At 37.7% G+C, this 24,605-nt stretch overlaps 2 long non-coding RNA genes across 2 annotated transcripts in view; both read left to right on the top strand.

Moving 5' to 3' along the window:
• Nucleotides 1-2,027: 2,027 nt before the first annotated feature.
• On the top strand, nt 2,028-5,841 carry LOC309621190. Its single transcript, XR_014239804.1, has 3 exons — nt 2,028-2,614; nt 3,032-3,191; nt 4,489-5,841. It is a non-coding gene; the product is annotated as an uncharacterized lncRNA (long non-coding RNA).
• A 131-nt stretch (nt 5,842-5,972) lies between these two features.
• The window catches only part of LOC309621192, a 46,249-nt gene continuing 27,616 nt past the window's right edge, over nt 5,973-24,605 (top strand). Inside the window, exons 1-2 of the long non-coding RNA XR_014239806.1 lie at nt 5,973-6,714; nt 11,223-11,299. This is a non-coding gene — a long non-coding RNA (uncharacterized lncRNA). The remainder of the gene's footprint in view (nt 6,715-11,222; nt 11,300-24,605) is intronic.

The raw sequence follows: 24,605 nt of genomic DNA on the forward strand, positions 1-24,605 counted from the left end.
CTAGTGTTAGCAGAGTACTTTTTTTCTATCCTTTAATGTTTAACTTACTTGAGTCTTTAGGTTTGAGGTGCATTTCTTTTCAGCAGCATGTACTTGGGTCTTGCATTTTTATCCAATCTGGCAATCTCTGCCTTTTAATCAAGTTATTAAGAATATTTACATTTAATATGATTAGTGATATGTAGATTTAAGTCTATCATCTTGTTATTCGAGTTCTATTTGCCCCGTCTGGTCCCTTTTCCCTTTCCCCCTTTTAACTTTCTTTTGATTTAATTGATTTTGGGAAGAGTCATATTTTTAATTCACTCTGCCAATCTCTGTCTTTTAATTGGTATATAGGCAGCCCTCTGTATCCATGGATTTTGCATTCATGGATTCAACCAACCGAGGATCAACAATATTCAAAAAAAATTCCAGAAAGTTCCAAAAAGCAAAACTGAAATTTTCCACGTGCTGACAATTATTTACATAGCATTTACAGAGTATTAGGTATTTTAAGTACTCTAGAGATGATTTAAAGTATGTTTAGGTTATACGCAAATACTATGCCGTTTTATGTAAGGGACCTGAGCATCCATGGATTTTGGTACCTGTGGGGGATCCTGGAACTAGTGCCCCAAGAACCCCGAGGGACAACTGTTTGAGATCATTAACATTTAATATAATTACTGATATATTAAGACTTAAGCTTGACACTTTATTTCTTGTTTTTTATTTGTTCTCTCTCTTTCTCTCTGTTTTCTTGTTCCTTGCCTTGTGTGGATTACTTGAACATTGCTTAGAATTTCATTTTGATTTATCTACAATATTTTTAGTGTACCCTTTGTCTAGCTTTTTTAGTGGTTGCTGTAGGTATTTTATATATATATATATATATATATATGTATGTATGTATGTATATATGTATACATACACACACACACCTATATCACAATCTACTAGTGTCAACATTTTCAAGTGATGTATTATTTACCCATATGTTTGCTCTTTCTGAGTTCTTTTTTCCTTCATAATGTTCCAAGATTGTTTCTTTCATCATTTCCTTTCTGTTTAGAAAACTTCCTTTGGTCATTCTTTTAAGGTAGGTCTCCTGGTGACAAATTCTCTTAGTTTTTCTTTATCTGAGAATGCCTTGATTTCCTCTTCATTCAGAAGGATACTTTCGCTAGATATAGGATTTGGGGCTGACAATTTCTCAGGGTTTCCTTCAGTTTCTTGAATCCATAGATTTATGTCTTTTGCCTTAGGGAATTATCAGCCATTATTTCTTTAAATACCTTTTCAATCTCTCCACATCCTCTCCTTCTGGGATTCCAATGACATAAATGTTAGATCATTTGCTATAGTCCCACCTGCCCCTTAGGATCTCTCTATAGTTTTTCTCTCTGTTGTTCAGATTGTGAAATTTCTATTCTTTCCCTTGTCCTCTTCATTCTGTTGTTGAACTTATCCGTTAAGTTTTTTGTTATTATATTTTTTAGTTCTAAAGTTTCTCTTTGGTTCCTCTTTATAGCTTTTATTTCTTTGCTAAGACTTTCTATGTTTTGCTTAGAAAGAGGTCTTCTATTTTTTTCACTTGTTTTGAGTGTGTTTTTGTTGCTTATTAAAACATTTTTAATTCTAAAATCTATGTTATTTCAATGTTAGTATCAATTTATATTAGTTATCTTTTCTTGTTCAGTTTGACCTCTTGGTTCTTGGTATGACAAGTAATTTTCATTGTCAGTTGACACCTAAATATTTGGGTGGGTCTGGATTCTGGATCTTTTTTAAATCTTGTGTTTTAGCAGGCATCTCCTGACACTGCTCAGGTGAGTGAAGGAAAGTGCCATCATGCTACTGCCAGGTTCTCTACTCAGCCTCTGTTCATACTTGGGAAGAAGGGTTCTTTCTACTGCTGGGCAGAGGTAGGAGTCACCCTTCCAACTTTGACTTCCCAGATACCACCATAGCTAGTAGGGGGAGGGGCACACAAGGCAAGGAAAAAGAAAACAGAGAGAGAAAGAGAGCGAGAACAAATAAAAAACAAGAAATTAAGTGGCAAACTTAAGTCTTAATATGTCAGTAATTACATTAAATGTTAATGGTCTCAAACAGTTGTCCCTCGGGGTTTTTGGAACACTAGTTCCAGGATCCCCCCACAGATACCAAAATCCATGGATGCTCAGGTCCCTTATATAAAATGGCATAGTATTTGCATATAACCTACACATACTTTAAATCATCTCTAGATTACTTATAATACCTAATTACTGCTCACCACATGGCCTCCACTGAGACCATGGGGGATTTGCCTTGTTATGACTAAGTAGTGGTAAAAATTATGACTCTCCACTAAGCTTCCTCTGATACCATGCCAGTGGGAGGGAAAGGGCGTTCCTAGTACTTTAAGGTGGAAGTGGAGGTGCAGGCTTTTCACATGGCCTCCAATGACACCACAGGGGGTGGTGGCCTTATTACCACTGAATGGTTGTGAAAGCTCTGATTCTCCATTAGGCCTCCTCTGACACCATCCCAAGAACGAGAGGGAAGGATGCTTTGTTACCACCAAGTAGAGGCAGAACTCCAGGCTTTCTATGTGGTTTCCACTGACATCATAGGGTGGAGGGTTTAGGTAAGCTCATTATTATTCTATGGAGATGAGAGTAATGGCTCCCCAGTTGGCCTTTTCTGATACCCTCCCAGCAGGGGAGTTGGGATTTCTTAGCATAGTCTGGCAACTGCTGTTTCATATATTTGGCCCATTTTTTGGTTTGTTTCTGACAGGAAGGTAAATCAAGCCTCTGTCACTCCAATTTGGCTAAAAGCAGAAGACCCTCTTTTCATATTTTTTATATCAGTTTAAACAATATGCCAATTACTATAGGGTTAAACAAATTATCAGGCAGGTCTGGTTTAGTAGGTATTTAACCATTAGTTTTAAACTACAGGTTAAATCACAGTTTGAACAATGATAGCCTATTAAATTGAAATTTAGAGACAGAGGAATAAAAGGAAGAAGAGAGTTTCATTATATATCTATTAAAAGTAGATTATTAAGAACAATACCGGAGGAGCTTCAAGATGGCGGAAGAGTAAGACGTGGAGATCACCTTCCTCCCCACAAATATATCAGAAATACATCTACATGTGGAACAACTCTTATAGAACACCTACTGAACGCTGGCAGAAGACCTCAGACTTCCCAAAAGGCAAGAAACTCCCCATGTACCTGGGTAGGGCAAAAGAAAAAAGAGAAAACAGAGACAAAAGAATAGGGACGGGACCTGCACCAGTGGGAGGGAGCCGTGAAGGAGGAAAGGTTTCCACACACTAAGAAGCCCCTTCGCGGGCGGAGACTGCGGGTGGCAGAGTGGGGAGGCTCGGGAGCCACGGAGGAGAGCGCAGCCACAGGGGTGCGGAGGGCAAAGCGGAGAGATTCCCGCACAGAGGCTCGGCGCCGAGCAGCACTCACCAGCCCGAGAGGCTTGTCTGCTCACCCGCCGGGGCGGGCGGGGCTGGGAGCTGAGGCTCGGGCTTCGGTCGGATCCCAGGGAGAGGACTGAGGTTGGCGGCGTGAACACAGCCCGAAGGGGGCTAGTGCACCACAGCTAGCCGGGAGGGAGTCTGGGGAAAAGTCTGCAGCTGCCGAAGAGGCAAGAGACCATTGTTTCTGGGTGCGCGAGGAGAGGGGATTCCTTCCCTGTCTGCCCACAGAAGGCAGAGCACCACTTAAACAAATACCGTATGCTAACCCATATATATGGTATCTAAAAAAAAAAAAAAAAAAAAAAAAAAAAGGTCACGAAGAACCTAGGGGCAAGATGGGAATAAAGACACAGACCTACTAGAGAATGGACTTGAGGACACGGGGAGGGGGAGGGGAAGGGTAAGCTGCGACAAAGTGAGAGAGTGGCATGGACATATATACACTACCAAATGTAAAATAGCTTGTGGGAAGCAGCTGCATAGCACAGGGAGATCAGCTTGGTGCTTTGTGACCACCTAGAGGGGTGGGATAGGGAGGGTGGAAGGGAGACGCAAGAGGGAGGGGATATGGGGATGTATGTATACATATAGCTGATTCACTTTGTTATAAAGCAGAAACTAACACACCATTGTGAAGCAATTATACTCCAATAAAGACGTTAAAAAAAAGAACAATAACACATGTTCCAAGAAAATAATCACTACTAGATTTTTGTCAAAGTTTTTACTCAATTCTACATAATCAAACGTTATTCCACTGATATTGTTCAACAGTCTAGTTTCATAAAGTCATCTATTTCTAGAAAAAAATAGTCCTGGAAATTCTGCATCTTAAGTTCCATATAGGTTGAGTCTCCCAGGTATCAGACTATAGTGGTGACATCAGCATGTATCCATGAGTTTATTCCCTCAAACCTAACTACATTAAAATAGTCAAGAGTCTCTGTTATCAAGTCTTGTTATCTTGGATATTTTGTTCAGAAATATTTGCCAATTGGCAACTTTTGGCTTTGGTTTCAGATAAATGTGAAGTGAGAGCAGAAATCCCTGACTGATGAAACTATCACTTTATTCCTGGAACTCTATCAGAGTGAAGAAGAGTGAAATCTCTCACTGGGGCACAGTTCTGACGCATGTGGACCTCCCTGTAACATTTCATACCAACTTAGTTGATTATTATGAAGGTAAAAATATGTTATGGTAGCAGAGTAATTGCTGGATTTAGAACACCTTTGTATCTCGCCTGTAAAATGTGTGTCATAATCACTAACATTTGATAAGAATTTTTAAAATCTGGGAATACATTTGTTTGAGAAGTCAATATGTTGATAATATGTCACCCCTTGCACATGAATAAAAGTGGGACTCTACACATATTAAAAGGACTAACCACTATTAAAAATATCTTTGTTTTACAGCACTTGTCTTGCACAAAATTAACCTGGGGGAGGTTGCTTCTTCTTTGATTTGATGGTTTTTCCGAATTTTGCACCCTAGGAAAGGACAACTCTTACCATTCTGTTGAGCCAATTAAGAAGATAATAAGCATACCAAGCAAACCCAATTATTTCTAACACCTCTTCTTGCTCATGAGTGCCACTTTCTGGGTTATAAGATGAGGAGAAATCCTTTGGTGCTATCTAGCAGCTGTCTTGGGAGCAATGAATATGGTTAGAGTGCAAAAAACACCTTTTCAATCGTATTATTCTGAATTTGAGGTCTGAACTCAGAGGAAAGCAAAATCTTAATAGTTTTCAGATGATAGTTCACTTGTTCGAGGACAAGAAAGGTCCAGAGAGTAGCAATACCATATAAAAACCGTAACAGAATTTTTTTCATAATAAACATTAGGAATTTAGTTCTTCATGTCAGGTTTTTACAGTTGTCTACAGTTATGGAATTCCCCAAAGCATAAATAGCATAAAAATTAACAGACTCTTCTGAGAATGCACAGTCAGGTTGGATGAGGCAAAAATCACCGGCCATCTGGGTAGAATACACTGAAAGCAAATAGTAACTTTTTATTGCTTCACATTCAGAACAGACAGTACTCTAACGACATTTTATTTTGTCTTCTGAGCTACCAGTATAGGCATACCTCATTTTATTGCAATTCTCTTTATTGCGCTTCACAGATATTGCATTTTTTACAAATTGAAGGTTTGTGGCAACCTTGCATTGAACAAGTCTATCAGTGCCATTTTCCCAATAACATTTGCCCACTTCGTGTCTGTATCATATTTTGGTAATTCTCACAATATTTTATTTATTTATTTATTTATTTTTAACATCTTTATTGGAGTATAATTGCTTTACAATGGTGTGTTAGTTTCTGCTTTATAACAAAGTGAATCAGCTATACATATACATATATCCCCATATCCCCTCTCTCTTGAGTCTCCTTCCCACCCTCCCTATCCCACCCCTCTAGGTGGTCACAAAGCACCGAGCTGATCTCCCCGTGCTATGTGGCTGCTTCCCACTAGCTATCTATTTACATTTGCTAGTGTATATAAGTCCATGCCACTTTCTCACTTCGTCCCAGCTTACCCTTCCCCCTCCCCATGTCCTCAAGTCCATTCTCTACATTTGTGTCTTTATTCCTGTCCTGCCCCTAGGTTCTTCAGAACCATTTTTTTTTTAAGATTCCATATATATGTGTTAGCATACAGTATTTGTTTTTCGCTTTCTGACTTACTTCACTCTGTATAACAGACTCTAGGTCCATCCACCTCACTACAAATAACTCAATTTCGTTTCTTTTTATGGCTGAGTAATATTCCATTGTATACATGTGCCACATCTACTTCATCCATTCATCTGTCGATGGACACTTAGGTTGCTTCCATGTCCTGGCTATTGTAAACAGAGCTGCAGTGAACATTGTCTCACAATATTTTAAACTTAACTATATTTGTTATGGTGATCTATGATCAGTGAACTTTCATGTTATTATTGCAAAGATTTCGACTCCCCAAAGGCTCAGATAATGGTTAACATTTTTTAGCAATAAAGTATTTTTAAAGTAAAGTATGTACATATTTTAGACATAATGCTATTGCACACTTAATAAACTACATAGTGTAAACATAACTTTTATATGCACTGGGAAACCAATTAGTGTGACTCTCTTTATTGTGATATTCACTTTATTGCAGTGGTCTGAAAGGCAGCTATGCTAATAATCACTATACCACCAGCGCCTCAATTGCAGTGGTCTGGAACCGAATCTCCCAGATCTCCAAGGTATGCCTGCATTTCCTCTCACATATACATAAATTTTTAAATAAATAAGTAAATAAAATAAACATGTACGTATACAATCATACTAAAAAATGAAAGATTATCATTTTTTGAAAATTTAAACTTCAGCTTTTAACATTTGTAAACATATAAGAAAGCACTTTTTTTATATGGGCAAATATGTTTACATATAGGTGAGAATATGTAAATTAAAACTATTATTTGGTGACCAATTACTTTGCTCTTTTTGTCTCTATTCACTTTGATTTCTTTAAAATTTTTCCAGGTAACGTAAGATTATTAATTAACTACACCATTATAATATTTATAGAAAGATGTAAGTTGCAATTGCAAGATCCTTAATAAATTGTGAATTAATTAAATAACAATGCAATCACTGTTGATATTTTAAAAAATGACTTATCAAAAATTATAACACAATGAAATTTTATTCACACAGTGCAAGTAGAGTAGTTCCAGGGTTTATGTATTTTGAAACATTGGCTGGAAGTCACAAGAACAAAAAAAATCAGAAGGATATTAGTTAGTATAATTCAATTTAGTTGAGCATCTATGTTTATATGTTCCTAAAATTTTTGTCAGCAATGATCACTTTTCTGACCCATAAGATAAGTGTAGGAAAGTCCCGCTCAGACTATTTTGTAAGAAAATAAAATTAAACATTGTAGGGCTTCCCTGGTGGCGCAGTGGTTAAGAATCCACCTGCCAATGCAGGGGACACGGGTTCGAGCCCTGGTCCAGGAAGATCCCACATGCCGCGGAGCAACTAAGCCCATGCTCCACAACTACTGAGCCTGCGCTCTAGAGCCTGTGAGCCACAACTACTGAAACCCACACCTAGAGCCCATGAGCCACAGCTACTGAGCCCACATGCTACAACTACTGAAGCCCGTGCGCCTAGAGCCCGTGCCCCTCAACAAGAGAAGCCACCGCAATGAGAAGCCAGTGAACCGCAACAAAGAGTAGCCCCCGCTCTCTGCAACTAGAGAAAGCCAGCACACAGCAATGAAGACGCAACGCAGCCAAAAATAAATTAACTAAATAAATTATTTTTAAAAAGTCTTTAAAAAAAATTAAACATTGTATATACTTTTTTATATCATATTCTACACTGTAATAAAATCAGAAAGAACATCTGATTTTACCTTTTTAAATTAATTACTTTTTAAAAATGAAGACATTATTTTTTAGAGCAGTTTAAGGTTCACAGCAAAACTAAGAGAGAGGAAAAATACAGAGATTTCCCATATATCCTCTGTTCCCACACATGCGTAGCAGCCTCCATCATCAATGTCTCCCAACAAAGTGGTACATTTGTTACAGCTGATGAACTTAGATTGACACATCACAATCACCCAAAGTCCATAATTTACATTACAGTTCACTCATGATGCTGTATATTCTATAGGTTTGGACAAATGTAAAATGATATGTATCAATCATTATGGTAACATACAGAGTATTTTCACTGCCATAAAAATCTACTATGCTTCCTCTCTTCATTCCCCCAACTCTTGGCAACCACTGATCCTTTTACTCTCTTCATAGTTTTTCCTATTTCAGAATGTCATATAGTTGGAATCATACAGTACTTAGCATTTTCAAATTGACTTTTTTTACCTAGTAATATGCATTTAAGTGGCCGCCATGTCTTTTCATGGCTTGATAGCTCATTTCTTTTTAGTGCTGAATAATGTTACATTGTCAGGATGCACCGCAGTTTATACAATCACTTACCGAAGGACATCTTGGTGGCTTACAAGTTTTGACAAATATGAATGAAGCTGTTATAAAGATCCATGTTCAGGTTTTTGTGTGGGCATAAGTTTTCAGCTCCTTTGGGTAAATACCAAGGAGAGTGATTGCTGGATCATATGGTAAAAATATGTTCAGTTTTGTAAGAAACCTCCAAGCTGTCTCCCAAAGTGGCTGTACCATTTTGCAGTGCCACCAGCAATGAATAAAAATTCCTGTTGTTCCACTGACACTTGGGTGTTCTCAGTGTTCTGGATTTTGGCCGTTCCAGTAAGTTTGTAGTGGTATCTTGTTTTAATTTGCATTTCCCTGATGACATATGATGTGGAGTATCTTTTCATATGCTTATTTTCCATCTGTACATCTTTGGTGAGATGTCTGTTAAGATCTCTGACCCATTTTTAATCAGGTTTGTTTTCTTATTGTTGAGTTTTAAAGATTCTGTATGTATTTTGGATAACAGTCCTTTATCACATGGGTCTTTTGCAAGTATTTTCTCCCAGTCTGTGACTTGTCTTCTCATTCTCTTGACACTGTCTTTCATGGAACAGAAATTTTTAATTTTAATGATGTCTAGCATATCAATTATTTCTTTCATGGACTGTGCCTTTGGTATTGTATCTAAAAAGTCATTACCATACCCAAGGTCATCTAGGGTTTCTCCTATGTTATCTTCTAGGAGCTTTATAGTTTTGTGTTTTACATTTAAGTCTGTGACCCATTTTGTGTTAATTCTTGTGAATGGTATAAGGTCTGTGTCTAGTTTTATTTTTTTGGATGTGGATATCCAGTTGTTCTGGCACTCTTTGCAGGAACACTATCTTTACTGTATTGCCTTTGCTCCTTTGTCAAAGATCAGCTGACTATATTTATGTGGGTCTATTTCTGAGTTCTTTATTCTGTTCCATTGATCTATTTGTCCATCATTTTGCCAGTGCCACACTGTCTTGATTCCTGTAGCTTTATAGTAAATCTTGAAGTCAGGTAGTGTCAGTCCTCCAAATTTGTTCTCTTTCAATATTGTGTTGGCTGTTCTAGGTCTTTTGTCTCTCCATGTAAACTTTAGAATTAGTTTATCAGTATCCACAAAATAACTTGCTGGGATTTTGATTGAGACTGCATTGAATCTATACAGTATGTTGGGAAGAAGTGACATCTTAAAAATATTGAGTCTTCCTATCCTTGAATGTGGATTATCTCTTCATTTATTTAGTTCTTCTTTGATTTCATTCAGCAGAGTTTTGTAGTTTTCTTCATATAGATCTTGTACATATTTTGTTAGATTCATACCTAAGTATTTCATTTTTGGGGTGTCAATGTAAATGGTATTGTGTTTTTAATCTCAAATTCCACTTGTTCATTGCTGGCATATAGGAAGGTGATTAACTTTTGTGTATTAACCTTGTCTCCTGCAACCTTGCTAAAATCTCTTATTAGTTCCAGGAGTTTTTTGGTCAATTCTTTTGGGTTTTCCACATAGACAATCATATCATCTACAAACAAAGACAGTTTTATTTGTTTCTTTCTAATCTGTATACATTTTATTTCCTTTTCTTGTCTACTGCATCAGCTAGAACTTCCAGTATGATTTTGAAAAAGAGCAGTGAGAGGAAATATCCTTGCCTTGTACCTGATCTTAGTGAGATACTTCAAGTTTCTCACCATTAAGTACTATGTTAGTCGCAGGGTTTTTTGTAGGTTTTTTTTTTAACATCTTTATTGGAGTATAATTGCTTTAAAATGGTGTGTTAATTTCTGCTTTATAACAAAGTGAATCAGCTATACATATACATATATCCCCATATCTCCTCCCTCTTGCGTATCCCTCCCACCCTCCCTATCCCACCCCTCTAGGTGGTCACAAAGCACCGAGCTGATCTCCCTGTGCTATGCAGCTGCTTCCCACTAGCTATCTATTTTACATTTGGTAGTATATATAAGTCCATGCCACTCTCTCACTTTGTTGTAGGTGTTCTTTATCAAGTTTAGTATATTGTAAATAGCTTTTAAAATAAATGTAATAATAGTTTAATTTGTATATGACTTACTATAAGAGTAATAAATTTATAATTCTCTAAGATTTATTACGTAATATTAAAACTATTCCAATTTTGCTTAAAAGTCTTCATTTAGAACATTTTCTTGAAATTGGCCTGATACCAATGTTCATTCCATTGTTTCTTATCTTAGTAGCCTAAAGTTACCTAAAATTTAATTGCTCCCTTTTGAGCACACTTTTTTCTTTTTTATTTCTCCTTTTTTTGTGTATGAGTTCTTGAGACTATTCTAAATATGCATATTTAAATGTACATAAGCTAAGTCCCTAGACTAATTAAATATGTGCTCCATTAAATATGATAAATTTAACAATCTTGTTAATTTCCCTCCAGATTAAGTGATTTAGTTTCACAAAATTACATAACTAAGGAGGTGGATCCCTTGATGTTCCACCCATATCCCCGCTCATTGAAGGACTTGCCCCAGCTTCTGGGAGTGATATAAGCAGGAAGCCCACAGCTGTCAAGGATATCTCAGCTGCAGGGAGCCACAAAGTTACTCCCACTACCCTGATCCATGTGGAGATATAAATGTGCATCAATCTTGGCCCAACAGGGAACAACTTTAAAGGCCTATTCTAACTCCTAAGTGCCCCATAGGGTTGCCCAAAGTATCAGTATTTGTAGGGACTGCATTACAGTTTGGACTTCTCCCTTGATCCCCCCTACCTCTCATAGGTGTTGATCCCTTCATAGCCATCCTGCCTGCTAAACTCTAGCTCTGGGTCTACTTCCAGGAGAACCAACTTGCAACAGTAAGTAAGTAAATAGTTTGCATTAGATAATATTATTTATATCTCCATAGGTAGTCCCATTTCTTAGTCTATTCCAGTCAATCCTCTCAGTCTTTATGCTCAGCACACAAAATAAACCCTGCCATTTTCTTTAACATCACAGAATAAGATAGTCTATTTTCATGATATCAGCTGAACAGATTTTCTGTTCTTACTTCACCTCAAGATGGATCTCTCTGTTTGAACTAAATGTTCTCATGTTGCATACAAATGACCAATTCCTTCAATCAATTAAGTTTAATTTTTCAAAGGTATTTAAAGCAAACAGCTCTATATCTAAAATCTCTCTGGTCACACACACAAAGAATTTCAAATGACCATTTACAGACAGAGATTAACATGTGAAAAATTGCTGGGCAAATTATACGATTTTAGCTAAAAGAAAAATGAAAACAAGACACAAAGTTTTTGCCAACAAAACACAGAATAACTTCCTGAAACCAAAAGAAATAAATGCGTACTTACCCACCCCAACTTTGCTAGGGTCTTTGGTCATCCCTTAGTAACATAATTAATACACTGACCAAAAGCCTATGGAATTAAACCCAACTTACCTTTTCTCCAGTCCTATGACATCCTTCCAACATCAAATGACCTTTCCAGGCACTTATAGGAGCGGCAAGGGTAGGGACATTCGATGTAATTGCCCAAACCACAGGGAAATCCAGTACTCTGGCTCCAAACTTCCTCTCCAAGTTTTCAGTGTCATATTTGATGTGGTATTACTTGATTCAGAGCTGTTCTTGCTTCACTCTGGTAGGCTGTTGTGAGTTGAGCTATCTTGGTAGGGCCTCCAAATTCTTAAGGAAAACATATATGACAAATTCATTATGTCAATGTTTTATTTTAAGTGTGATACAAGAGATTAGGCCTCTAAATTAGCCAAGTAAAAGATTTCACTTTTCGTAGATATACAGGAAAAAAAGACTGATTAGGAAATCACTGTTAGACTAGATACAAGACGAAAAAGAACGCTTGCTTAGAGATGTTTAGACTGCTGCCTGATAGATAGCTGGCTAGGTTAGTAAATAACATTATCAATTTTTAAAATTTCATTTAGGTCTATCAGAACAGTCTCTAAACATATTATCAGGAATAATCATTACTTCCCTGAAAGAGTTTGGGAATTACATCACACTCAGTTTGAGTCTTTTTTCCTTACTCATCTCTAATCTAGATTCTCCTATCCATCAAGATACAATTCAATACAGATGAAAATGGCATTCCAGGGAGGAGGTGGAGGATAAGAGTGGAGAGATGTGGTTGAGAGGGTGGGTATACAAAGATGTAGAAGAAGGAGGAGGCATGGCAATGCAGAAGTCAGGATGGGATCTGCCTAAGTCAGGTGGGCACTGCTTAGTAGGGACACATGGGAACATGATTCCAACAGTAAGGAAAAAGTTACACAGGGCCTCCACATTTTCTCAAGTGGAAAAACTACTGTTCATTTCTTCCCCATTCATGTTCAGTTGGTTATTGACTATGCAAGAGCACTTTATTCATGTACCTTCTAGGCCAGGGTAAGCCAGGGAACCTATGACCTGGTGGTTTCCTGGTCTCATGTTTTTGTACCATAAAGGGGTAGCTATTTACAGCTCTTTGATAGATTTGTGATTAGAGTAAAGATTTTACCAAAATTCCACTGAAGTACACGGTAAGTTGACCTATTTTATCCTTTGCAGTTCAGTAGGGTGCACTTTTTGCACAATCTCTTGCTCCACAGGGAGAAGTGAATGACGGAGTACTTTTAAAGGTTCCAATTGATTATGGAAAAAAATCCAGACTAATGAACCCACTACTAAATTTTGTCTATCTTCTAGCTCTAAATTTGTGCTAATGAGAGAATGATATGGTTATCACTAGTCAAGTGTGGCTACTTGAATTTAAATTTTAACTAGTTAAAATTTTTAAAAAATTGATTTCTCAGCCACACTAGCCACATTTCAAGTGCTTGGTAAACACACAAGGTTAGTGTCTACCATATTGGACAGCACAGATTTATAGAATGGATATATCACTGCAGGAAGTTCTATTAGAAAGTGTTGCTATAAGTGATGAGAAAGCATCTCAAAAAAATCTGGACTAATACGCCCACCACTAAATATCTTATGTCTATATATAGATCTATACATATAGAAGGTGTGTATATATATACATATATATATGTATATATATATGTACACATACACACAAAGTCTCTATAACAGGATTATTTTAATTAAAAACAAATGGTCCGAGTTTGGGGACACCTTCAAGATGGCGGAGGAGTAAGACATGGAGATCACCTTCCTCCCCACAAATACATCAGAAATATATGTACATGTGGAACAACTCCTACAGAACACCTACTGAACGCTGGCAGAAGACGTCAGACTTCCCAAAAGGCAAGAAACTCCCCACGTCCCTGGGTAGGGCAAAAGAAAAAAGAAAAAACAGAGACAGAAGAATAGGGACGGGACCTGCACCAGTGGGAGGGAGCCGTGAAGGAGGAAAGGTTTCCACACACTAGAAGCCCCTTCGTGGGCAGAGACTGCGGGTAGCGGAGGGGGGAGCTTCGGAGCCACGGAGGAGAGCGCAGCCACAGGGGTGCAGAGGGCAAAGCGGAGAGACTCCCGCACAGAGGCTCGGCGCCGAGCAGCACTCACCAGCCCGAGAGGCTTGTCTGCTCACCCGCCGGGGCGGGCGGGGCTGGGAGCTGAGGCTCGGGCTTCGGTCGGATCGCAGGGAGAGGACTGGGGTTGGCGGCGTGAACACAGCCTGAAGGGGCTAGTGCGCCACAGCTAGCCGGGAGGGAGTCCGGGAAAAGGTCTGGAGCTGCCGAAGAGGCAAGAGACCACTGTTTCGGGGTCCGCGAGGAGAGGGGATTCAGAGCACCACCCAAATGAGCTCCAGAGACGGGCACGAGCTGCGGCTATCAGCACGGACCCCAGAGACGGGCATGAGGTGCTTCCATGTCCTGGCTATTGTTTAAAAAAATGGTTCTGAAGAACCTAGTGGCAGGACAGGAATAAAGACGCAGACGTAGAGAATGGACTTGAGGACACGGGGAGGGGGAAGGGTAAGCTGTGACAAAGTGAGAGAGTGGCATGGACATATATATATACACTACCAAATGTAAAACAGATAGCTAGTGGGAACCAGCCACATAGCACAGGGAGATCAGCTCGGTGCTTTGTGTCTACCTAGAGGGGTGGGATAGAGAGGGTGGGAGGGAGACGCAAGAGGGAGGAGATATGGGGATATATGTATATTTATAGCTGATTCACTTGGCTATAAAGCAGAAACTAAGACACAATTGTAAAGCAATTATATTCCAATAAAGATGTTAAAAAAATTTTTTTAAATACCCAAAAAAACCAAATGGTCCACTCCCAGTTATGATAATGCACTAATATATTCCCTTCAGCTCTCTCATATTTTTATATGCCACTTTGTATTCTCCTGGTTTTACTTAACATTATATCGAACATCTTGTTTATGTTTCTACATAATCTTAATTATCATTTTAATGCCTGTATAATATTCCATCATTTTCATGTACCATAATTTATTAAACCATTTCTCTAATGTTAGACATTCTCTTGGTGCTTATTCCTTTCTTTATTCTGATTACAGTTACAAGGCTTTTTTCTGTGTGTAAATGTTTCTGTTCTCCTCTTATACTTCATAAGTAACTCCTCTATTCACATATGCTTTATGAGAGAGATTCTATTTATAGCCTTCATAGTGCCAGGAATATAAAGCTGTCTCTGACTAATTTAATCCAACAACACTCAAAACAAATAGGTTATGGAAGGCAGTAGATTTAATGGCTATTTAGAATGTGTGTCTTTGGCAGATGACCTTGATTTAATTGTGCAATTTTCATTATGCTGTAGCTTTTATTCCCTTATATTCTATAATGTTTTTGGCCCCAGAGACAGTCTCTAGAAGAACAGAAGTCATGTGAACCAGAAAAAACCGCTGTCAGACCCCATTTTAATTTCACCTGCAGGCTCAAACCCCCGCCAACCAGAGTTGTATTACTGACAGAGGTGGGATCTGATGACCCAGTAATATCTATTCTATGCCTATGCTCCTCTTCAATTTCTCTCCACTTACATCTAGAACCAAGATCCAGGATTCCACAGACATCTTTATGGCCTCTTATCCAGGCCTTGAGTTTGCCTTAAAACTCAACAAAGACTGGGGCCCCTACTGCTTCATCAGTTTATTTGCAATATTTGGTCTCCAGGACTAGGGCTTGCTTTACCTTTTAAGGTAAATTTTAGGAGGGGCCCAAGGTCTCAGCCTTGAGTCTAGGGTTCAAGGGTTAACAATCACACAGGGCCAGACAACTGAAAGGACTTACAACATTTCACACCTAAGGCTTTAATAAAGATAAGTATAGCAGGAGAAAGAAAGTATAGTCAGTCATTGAGGGGTTTGATATGTCCAGGAGCACCTCCTAGAGTTCTCTCAGTTACAGAAGATGTGCTTTGCATTCAAATTATGGACCACAAAGATATGTGCAAGGTATCTTGGTTTCAAGGAAGCCAAGATACTAGTTTACTGAGGGGTCTTTAACACACTACTTGTCACAACTAAAACCAGACTGTGTAAATGGCAAAACCAGGTACAAACCATCAATCTATAGATCCCTAACTGATGCAGACAAGCCAGTACAGGATGTCTCCAAGGGAATTTCGAACTTTAAGAAGCACATTATAAATCATCAGCTAGTACATTTCATCCTTATCTTAACCAAGGGTCAGTACCAGACTTTCAGGCAACCCTGGAGACAAGCATAGAGCTATCTCAGTCCAGGTACAAGCTAACTCTATCCTCACCCAGAGACATGGGCTATATAGAGATCCTCAGCACTTTGGTTTCTTCCTTCTTTCTCCATTGTTTAAAGCAACAAATACTCCTGTGTAACATAAAGTTTGGTGAGGGACACGTGTCAAGTCTCACAAAAGTTGCGTGGGCATATTGCCTTTCTTAAGGTTGAAAGTATTCAACTTGGGAAATCCTTTGAACTTCAACTGATTAATTTATTGAATAGACAGAAGAGGTTAGAATAAGAAAAAACATCTGTGAGTTATATTATCAGAGGGACTCTCATTTGCCATTGGAAAAGGGCTGCAGGGCATGCTGTCTCAGATGGGTAAGCTGTTATTCAGTTCACAATCCTATCCAACTCTGAAAGAGAAAAACTACATAGAAATCTTTTCAGCAACTTCTCTGTGGCTTCTTTTCCTCAAATGACCACAGAAAACTAAATGTGCTGAACCACACTTCCATAATGGTATTTGGCTGGAAACCTACTGCTGTAGCTTTTGTGTTTTTTGGCACTGTATTACTTTGTGAGGGCTGCTGGAAAAAAGTACCACAAATTGGGAGGCTTAAATAACAGAAATTCATTCTCTAACAGTTCTAGAAGCAAGTCTGAAATCAAAATTCTAGTGGGGTCGGTTCCTTCTGAGGGCTGTGAGGGAAGGATCTGTTCCAGGCCTCTCTCCTTGGCTTGTAGATGGCTGTCATCTCTCTGTGTCTTCACATTATCTTCCCTCTATGTATGTCTGTCTCTGGGTCTAAATTTCTTCCTTTTATAGGGACACCAGTCATATTGGATTGGGGCCTACCCTAATGACATCTTTTTAACTTTAGCTCTGTAAAGACTATCTCCAAATAAGGTCGAGTTCTGAGGTACCGGGGGTTAGGTTTTCAATATACGAATTTTGGGGGAACACAATTCAGCACACAAGAGGCACATATCAAAAAGCAGGCTGCTTCTCAAAGCCTCTGCAGCAACCTTTTTCTTTTTGTACTCTTCTTCTTCCTCTTGACATTAGTGTTTTTAGGAAAGGTGGTAACTGATGCTGCCTTGTGTCATGAAGAAGTTATTTCCTGCTGGCCAAAATAACAAGACATGTATATAAAGAGGCAGACATAACAGATAGCCTTCTGGACAGGAATCAACTGTGACATAATTAGAGACTCATGTCTGTTTTCAAAACAGTAACCAAGACAGCTTGGTTGCTATGAGTGACTATTCAATGCCAAAATGGCACATGAAGCCCTTTACCTCCTAAAATGAACAGGAAGGCTGCTTATCTGTGCTTTGAGGAGGGCAATTAAACAATGTTTTACTGCAATTGACTGAGAATTGTTGACTAACAATTGTTTACTAATTGCTTACTAACAATTTAGTAAAAATTGTTTTATAATTTATTGGTATAATTACCAATAATAACATAATAACAATAGTTACTCTTGCAAATATACAGTTTTATAACATATATATTGGAGTCCATAAAAATGTTGTAACTATCCTCTTTAATTGTACAACAAAAATATATTATAAAAATTTAAATTCCTTTCACAAAAAGATGTTCAAGAAGGGCAGAATAGTGATATTCACAATCATATTCACTTTCCACTTTATGATTTTAAACAGTATTTGTACCCAGGTGGTAGTGATATGCTATGGTCAAGGAGCCTAGTTGGAAGCAAAGGCTATAGGCATTTTCTGTGAAGAGATCCTAGAGCTCAGTCTCTTGGCTCTATCATTTAATTAGAAATGTTCTCTTCCTTGGTTTCTAAGCATAATTTCTTTAAAGTAGCCAAATGTAACAGCATTACCATTGGAAAATATTTTAAATAAAATTTATTAGTTGCAGCAACATGGACGGACCTAGAGATTGTCATACTGAGTGAAGTTAAGTCAGACAGAGAAAGACAAATATCATATAATATCGCTCATATGTGGAATCTAAAAAAATGGTACAAATGAACTTATCTACAAAACAGAAATAGAGTCACAGATGTAGAAAACAAACTTATGGTTACCAAAGGCAAAGTGGGGTGGTAAATTAGGAGACTGGGATTAACTACTAGATATAAAATAGATAACTAATAAGGACCTACTGTATAGCACAGGGAACGCCACTCAATACTCTGTAATGACCTATATGGGAAAAGAATCTAAAAAAGAGTGGATAAATGTTTATGTATAACTGACTCATTTTGCTGTATAGCAGAAACGAACACAACACTGTAAATTAATACTCAAATAAAAATTAATTAAAAAAATAAAAATAAAATGTATTAGTGTATGTCTAGAGTATGATTTGGTTACTTTCTTACATATCTTTAACTATTTCTTTTCCTTTACGAGTTCATGTGAGGAAAGTACAGATGGAATATTCTCCAAGATCGACGAGACCCTGGGTGCTAAAACAAACCTTAAAGCTTAAAAGATATGATATGATCTTAGCTCATAATGGAATTAAACTAGAAATCAATATGAAAAAGATAACAGGAAAATCTTTAAACACCTAAAAATTTTTTTAAAAAACCAATAATCCATGGGTCAAAGAGGAAGTCTCAAAAAAAACGAAACATATTTTTAACTGAATGGTAATATAAGATATCAAAACTTGTGGGATGCATCCAGATCAGAGCTTAGAGGGAATTTTATAGCAACAGTGTTTACATTAGAAATGAAGAAAAGTCTCAATAATATAAGTTGCTACCTCAGGAAACTAGGAAGAGAAGAGCAAAATAAACCCAAAGCAAGAAGGCGGTGAGAAATAATAAAGATAAGAGCAGAAGTCAAAGAAATGGAAACAGAACCAGCAAATGCCAATGGTTGTAGATAAAAGAAAAAACAAAAAATCCTACTCTCTCTAGCCTAAGGACTAGGAAAGAGGCAGTCTAGCAAGAGAGAAAACTTTTAGTAGCTGTTCTACTACAGCCAAACATCAAGGAAAAAAATCTGTGGCCTGACCTCTATCCATAGCAGCAGTGACTAAGAGGGAACCTAGACATCAGACTGTAATGAGGCAACCCAACCCCCTGCAGGTGTGGTGTCAGAAAAGGTCAAGAACAGAATTGGGACTTTCATCCACACTAAGCAGTACAAGTGACCACAACCCCAAACCATGGAGTCAGTGGAAACCATGCAGCAAGCATGGGCTTCCTCCATCATCTGGTAGCAATGAGGCACCCCTTCTCCACTCCACTGAGGTGGTATCAGAGGGGGCCTAGTGGATAGATAGTTTGGATTTACAACACTGCCCAATGGTAAGAAGGCGGCCCACCCACCCGACGGTGTCAATGGAGATCATGTGGGGAGTAGTAACAAGGCACCCCTACCAGTCCTAGCCAGGGAGATAACAGTGGAGGCCTAGTGAGAAGTTTGCCCAGCAGTAATGATGAGCTCCCTCCTCCTCAAGTATCAGCCAAGGCTAACTGGGAAAACCGGACTTCTACCTGCAACTGACGGTAATGAGGCAGTGTTCTCCCTTCCTCTCTGAAGTATCAGAGGAAGCTAACTGAAACAAAAGGCTTATATAAGATCCAGATTCTCACATAATATGCAAAATGTCTAGGTTACAATAGAAAAAAATCACTTATTCCAAGAACCAGGAAGATCTCAAACTGAATAAAAAAGACAACCAATAGATTTCAATGCAAAGATGACAGAGATATTAAAATTCTCTGACCAAGATTTTAAAGCAGCCATCATGGAACTGCTTCAACAAGCAATTATAAACATACCTGAAATACACCTATGAATATACTTAAAATGAAAAAATAGAAAGCCTCAGCAAAAGAAATGAAAATCTCAGTAAAGAAATAGAAAATATAAGGAAGAATCAATTAGAAATTTTAGAACTTAGAAATACAAAATCTCAGTACATGGGCTGAAGAGCAGAATGTAAGGCAAGGGGAGAAGAATTACTGAACTTGAAGAGAGAACAACAGAAATTACACAATCTAAACAGCAGACAGAAAACAGACTAAAAAAAAAGAACAGATTTTCAGAGACCTACTGGAAGATAAAATAAGATCTAACATTTATGCCATCAAAGTCCCAGAAAAAGAGGAGAAAGGGGTGGGGCTAAAAAACTATGAAATAACAGTAAAATAATAGCTGAAAACTTCCCAAATTTGGCAAAATTCATAAATCTATAGGTTCAAGAAGCTGCACGAACCACAAAGAAATTCATGTAAAGGCATATCATAGTCAAACTTCTGAAAACCAAAGACAGAAAGACAATCTTGAAATCAGTGATACAGAAACAACTTCCCTATATTGGGACAACAATTCAAATGACAGAGGATTTCTCATTAGAAAACACGGAGGCCAGAAGGAATTGATACAACATTTTTCCAGTGCTAAAAGAACTGTAAATCCACAATCCTATTTCCAGTAAAAAATTCCTTTGGGAACAAAGGAAATATAAAGACATTCTCAGATGAAGGAAAACTAAGGGAATTTGTCACCAGCAGACCTACCCTAAAGGAATCGTTGAAGGAAATTTTATTAAGAGAAACAAAATCATTAAAGAAAGAATCTTGGATTACACCAAGAAGGAAGAAAGGGGCTTCCCTGGTGGCGCAGTGGTTGAGAATCTGCCTGCCAATGCAGGGGACACGGGTTCGAGCCCTGGTCTGGGAAGATCCCACATGCCGCGGAGCAGCTAGGCCCGTGAGCCACAACTACTGAGCCTGCGCATCTGGAGCCTGTGCTCCGCAACAAAAGAGGCCGGCCACGACAGTGAGAGGCCCGCGCACCGCGATGAAGATTGGCCCCCGCTTGCCGCAACTAGAGAAAGCCCTCGCACAGAAACGAAGACCCAACACAGCCATAAATAAATAAATAAATAAATAAATAAATAAAAATTAAAAAAAAAAAGAAGGAAGAAAGAACACAAGAAGAAAAAATATAGGTAAATACATTAACTTTACTTCTCCTCTTGAGTCTTCTAGATTACATTTGGTGATTGAAGGAAAAATTATAACAATGTCTGATATGGCTCTAGATGTCTGTGGAGGAAATATTTAAGGCAATCATATCATAAAAGGGAGACAAGGTTTCTACACTTCACTCAAACCGGTAAAATGTCAACATCAGAAGACTAAGTTATGCAGAGCAGCCACTGAAGATGCTGTGCAAAAAGATACACTCAAAATCACTACAGATAAATCAAAATGGAATTATAAAATAGGTTCAAGTAATCCACAAGAAGGTAGGAAAAAGAAAATAGGAACAAAACACAGAATAAACAGAAAAAAAACCCCAGCAGATTTGAGCCCTAACATCTCAATAATTACATTAAATGTAGGCGATCTAAATATGCCAATTAAAGACAGAAATTGGTGGAGTAGATTAAAAAATATGACTATATGCTCTCTACAGGAAACTCTCCAAATATAATGATATAGACAGATTGTCATATCATGCTAACATAAATCAAAAGAAAGTGGAGTGGCTATATTCATTTCAGAAAAAAAGAACTTCAGAGTAAAGAAAATGACCAGAGGCAAAAAGGGACACTATAAAATTATAAAAGATTCAGTCCACCAAGAAGATAAAGTAAAATGTGTATGCACCGAACAACACAGCAGCAAAATACGTGAAGACAAAGGCTGAGAGAACTGAAAGGAGTAATAGGCACAGCCAAAAGATGAGAAGACATCACCATCCTTCTCTCAACAACTAACTGAACAGTTAAACAGAAAATCAGCATGGGTATAAAATAACTCAAAGGCAGTATCAACTAAGAGAATCTATTTGACATTGAACACTCCACCCAACAACAGCAGAATCCACATTCTTTTCAAGTGGCAATGGATAGCAAAACAAGACAGCCCCTTAAACAAATCTGAACAAATTTAAAGAATTGAAATCATACAGCGTGTCTCTGACCGCAATGAAATCAAACTATAAATCAATATCAGACAGATAACAGAAAAATTCCACACTAAAAACCATGCTCCTAAATAATTTGTTGGTCAATGATAAACCTCAGTAGAAATTTTTAAAAACACATTGTACTGAATGAAAATGAAAATATAACATATCAAAATTTGTGTGACATAGCAAAAACAGTGCTAAGAGGGAAATTTATAGCACTGAACGTGTACATCAGAAAAGAGGAAACATCTCCAGTCAATAATCTAAGATTCCCACTTCAAGAACCTAAAAAACAAAGAGAAAAATAAATTCAAAATGAGCAGAAGGAAGGAAAGAACGATAAAAACAAAAAGCAATGAAACTGAAAACAGAATAACAATAGAGAAAAATTAATAAAATACAGAGCTAGTCCTTTGAAAAGATCAATAAAATTGAAAAAAACTCTACCAAGACTTGACAAAGGAAAAATGAGAAAAGACACAAATAACTAAATCAGGAATGAAAGACTGCATATCATTACACACCCTGCAGACATCAAAATGATAAGGAAATACTTGAAACAACTCTATACCCATAAATTTGACAAACATGTACAGGATCTGTATGCTGACAGTTACAAAATGTTGATGAAGCTAATCAAAGAAGACCTAAATATGTGGAGAGACATACCATATTTATGAATTAGAAGGCTCAACATAGTAAAGATGTCAATTATTTCTTAATGTATATACTGGGCTAAGACAATTTCTATCAGAATCCAAGCAAGTTTTTTTTTTAATAGAAATAGGCTTATTCTAAAATTCATAGGGAGAGGCACAGGCCCAAGAATAGTTAAAATAATCTTGATAAAGAAGAATAAAGTGGGAGAACTCACTTTACCCAATATTAAGGCTTACTTATATAGCTCCAGTAATCAAGACAGTATGGTATTAGTAGAGAGACACATTGATCAATGAATTAGAGTAGAGGACACAGATATAGCTTCTACACAAGTACAATCAACCAATTTTTTTTCTTTTTGGCCATGCAGTGCGGCATGTGGGATCCTAGTTCCCCAGCCAGGGATCGGGCCCACGCCCCCTGCATTGGAAACGCGGAGTCTTAACCACTGGACCGCCAGGGAAGTCCCACAATCAACCTATTTTTGACAAAGGTGCAAATGCAGTTCAATAGAGGAAGGATAACCTTTTCAACACACGTGGGAGCAGTTTGCCCTCCATAAGCAAAAAACGAACCTTGGTTCTTCACACCTCATGCAATGATTAACCTAAAATGGATAATGGACTTAAATGTAAAACTATAAAACTTTTAGAGAAAAAAAAGGAGAAAGTCTTTGGTATCTAGCACTACACAAAGAATTTTTTAGACCTGATACCAAAGCATGATCCATAAAAGGAAAAATTAATAAACTAAAAACTTTTGCCCTGTGAAAGCCATATGAAGAGGATGAAAATACAATCCACGGACTGGGAGAAAATATTTGCAAACCACATGTCTGACAAAGGACTATTATGTAGAATATAAAGAACTACCCAAACTCAACAGTAAGAACACAAACAATCCAATTAGAAAATGGACAAAAGGCTTGAAGACACATTTCACTAAAGAGGTTATACAGATGGCAAAAAAGCACATGAAAAGATGTTCAACATCGTTAGCCAGGGAAATGTAAATTAATACCAAAATGAGATATCACTATACACCTACCAGAATAACAACAAAAACAACAAAATGATATAGTACAAAATGCTGGTGAGGATGTGGAGATCCTGGATTACCTGAATTGCTGGTGGAAATGTCAAATGGTACAGGCACTCTGGGAAACAGTTTGACAGTTTCTTATACAACTGAACATGCAACTACCACATGACCCAGAAATTGTACTCTCTGGCATTTATCCCAAAATTATGAAAATATGGCCACACAAAAACCTGTACATGAATAGCACTTTTACTTGTAACAATCAGAGACTGGAATCATCCCAGATATCCTTCAGTGAGTGAATGGTTAAACAAACTGTGGTATATACATACTCAGCAATAAAAAAGAATGAACCATTGATACACGAAACAACTCAAACGAACATCTGGGAGATTACACTGAGCATAAGACACCAATCCCAAAAGGTTATATACTGTATGATTCGATTTCTATAACATTTTGAAATGCTAAAATTTTAGAAGTGTAGGACATATTAGTGGTTGCCAGGGGTTGGGATTGAGGAAGGGGGTCACAAGAGGGAGGTGGGTGGAATTATAAAAGGGCAATATGAGGGATCCTTGTGGTGACAGAACTGTTCAGTATCTCGACTATGATGATGGATACACAAACCTATACAGGTGATAAAATTGTATAGAATTTAATACATACACATACAAATTAGGATGAGTAAAACTGGACAAATCTAAATAAGATTGGTGGATTGTATCAATGTCAATATCCTGGTTGTGATATTATATTACACTTTTGTAAATTGTTACCATTAGTAGAAATTGGGTAAAGGGTACAAAGGATCTCTCCACATAATTTTTTTACAACTACATGTGAATATACAATTATCTCAATAAATTTTTTTTAAGT

Source organism: Balaenoptera borealis, assembly GCF_965194805.1.
Source record: "Balaenoptera borealis genome assembly, chromosome: X".
NCBI classification, from domain to species: Eukaryota; Metazoa; Chordata; class Mammalia; order Artiodactyla; family Balaenopteridae; genus Balaenoptera; species Balaenoptera borealis.